The 2,269-nt window shown below is 32.8% G+C and overlaps 1 protein-coding gene across 1 annotated transcript in view; it reads right to left on the reverse strand.

Annotated features, from left to right (window-relative positions):
• The window catches only part of SIPA1L2 (signal-induced proliferation-associated 1 like 2), an 81,499-nt gene that overhangs the window by 23,984 nt on the left and 55,246 nt on the right, over positions 1-2,269 (reverse strand). The window lies entirely within an intron of this gene.

Raw genomic sequence — 2,269 nt, forward strand, 5'->3', positions numbered from 1 at the left:
TATATATATATATATATAACTTGTACATGCAATTTTAAGTAAATATGTATACATACATTGTAAATTGTGTAATTCCATTTACATTAAGAACTACATGGGAATTACCCCAAATACCTCTCTAATTATAAAACCTAAGTGCTTTTCTTGATAATTTTGCCAGTTCATGCCAGTTAAAACTGTCTTTCATTCAGTACCAGTGAGAATTTAATATTAACGGAATTAAATTTCAGTTCAACAAAACCAGTCCTCTGAATAATTTTAATAGCCTCTTTTACTATGAATAAAGCCCTAGGTAGGTACTAATGAAACTTTTTACTGAAGACTCTCAAAATACTTTAAAATGAACTGAAGCAAACACTTCCTTGAAGAATAAATTTTTTCTTTTCATCTTGAGGGTGAATAAGCAAAGCATTCAGAAACCAAGTGCCTTGCCTAAAACCAGAGGTTGGAACCTGAGCAACAGCTTCTGATTTTTATTGTTGGTTTACTAATACCAAACAGTGCTGCCTTTTAGTCTAGGCCTGAAAGCATCAGATTGATTCACAGAGGACCAGAAGGCGCTGCTGGAGGTGTAACAGACATGGCTACTTGGCTGCTCAATACAGAGTCAAATACAAGCAATGCATGTGCATAGATGTCATCAGAGCAAATTAAAATGACTACTGTGGAAAAAAGTTGAATAATTAAGGCAATGGATTAATAATTTTGATCAAATTTAATATGTGCCTTTAATCTTAAAACATGTATTTTCTCCTTTCTTCTCCCTTTTCCTCCCCCAAAAGTAGAAACAAGGTTATGAGGTTTTACAGGAAGAAAATGATGTGGATGATGTTAAAAGCTTTCTTGCTTGCTATCCTTGCAAATATGCAAATAATTTATGTGAAGATGTGGTGAAGAAAATAACTCAGTTATGAAAAATTGAAATCTAAAGATGAAGCAAACATTGAAGCTCAGTGTAAAATATGTATCAGACCAGCTGCAAGGTCATTATTCAGAGGATTTTAGACTTCTATTTGTAACTAAATTTAAGAAAAATTGAGCATCCAACCTCATTCTATAGATTTTAAATGAGGGAGTATTTTTGAAGTAAAGAAATAAAATGCCTATAAACGTCTGGTTTTAGATAATGAGTTCAATGCAATGTTGGAAGAGGCAGTATATATTTTTAGGATCCCAAAGATGTTCCATGCAAGAAACAAAGCAAAACTGAAGGCAATGAAGCTAAGCTGTTTCAGCTACAGTAACATTAAGATATTTGATAATTCATGCATAATTAATATAAAACCAGAGAGAGAAAACCATTAATAAAAGAGCTGTGAGACATACTGTTGTGCATAGATAAAGTCAGTCTTGTAGTTTGAGATTACCATTTCCTACAGCAGGTTTAATTCTGTAAATCTTACTTGGACACTATAGAATTATTTTTTTCAGGGGGTTCTTTATCTGACAACGTTAGAGAATCGGGCCAGTATCTTTCAACCAACGTATGCCTTTCCTCTGCATTGCACTTATTCAGTAAACAGAATGCAATTTTAATAAAGAAATAATATTGCATTTATAGATCAATGACATTCCTCCAGTCTGTGGACTTGTTTCTTGAAGTTTTACGCTGTTTGGCTCCTGCAGAACAAGTTCACTATTTAACATTCATAAAATAATTGTGAATGAATGCCTTAATAGTGTTAGAATTTTATCATTATAGATCACGAAGAAAAACAAACCCAGTGTCCAACCAGCTGAAAAAAAATATCTCAGATTTAGCAGAATACATCACACACTTCTATGCTAACTTCAGATGTCTATTTGAACATGCCAGTGTTGCAGCATCACAGCTATACAATGTATTTTAATAATGTATGCCTGTGGGACTGTGTAGGTGATGCCAGCTTTTAAACCTAACTGCAGAATTATTTATCACTCCAATATAATTAGAAGGATATCTAAGCAAAGTTTAAATGAAACAGCTGGGTCACATAACGTAAGTCTGACATTTTCCTATATCAAAAGAATTTGGCACACAAATTAGAAGGTGATCATCTGAAAACATTGCTGTTGCCAAAGTGGATTTGGGCAATCCTAATGTTAGATTTCATCTCAACAATAATTATTACTTTGGAAATGTCTAGCTAAAATCACTTAAAATCTAAATCCTTTTCTTTTAAAATTTTAATTAATCCATAAAATATTCCATAGAAGTGAGGAGCAGATTTCTTAATGGCTGCTTGGCACTTTAAATATGACAGCTGGCACACAAAAGATGAGAATATGT

This window comes from Buceros rhinoceros, unplaced genomic scaffold, assembly GCF_000710305.1.
Source record: "Buceros rhinoceros silvestris isolate BGI_N320 unplaced genomic scaffold, ASM71030v1 scaffold689, whole genome shotgun sequence".
Lineage (NCBI taxonomy): Eukaryota > Metazoa > Chordata > Aves > Bucerotiformes > Bucerotidae > Buceros > Buceros rhinoceros.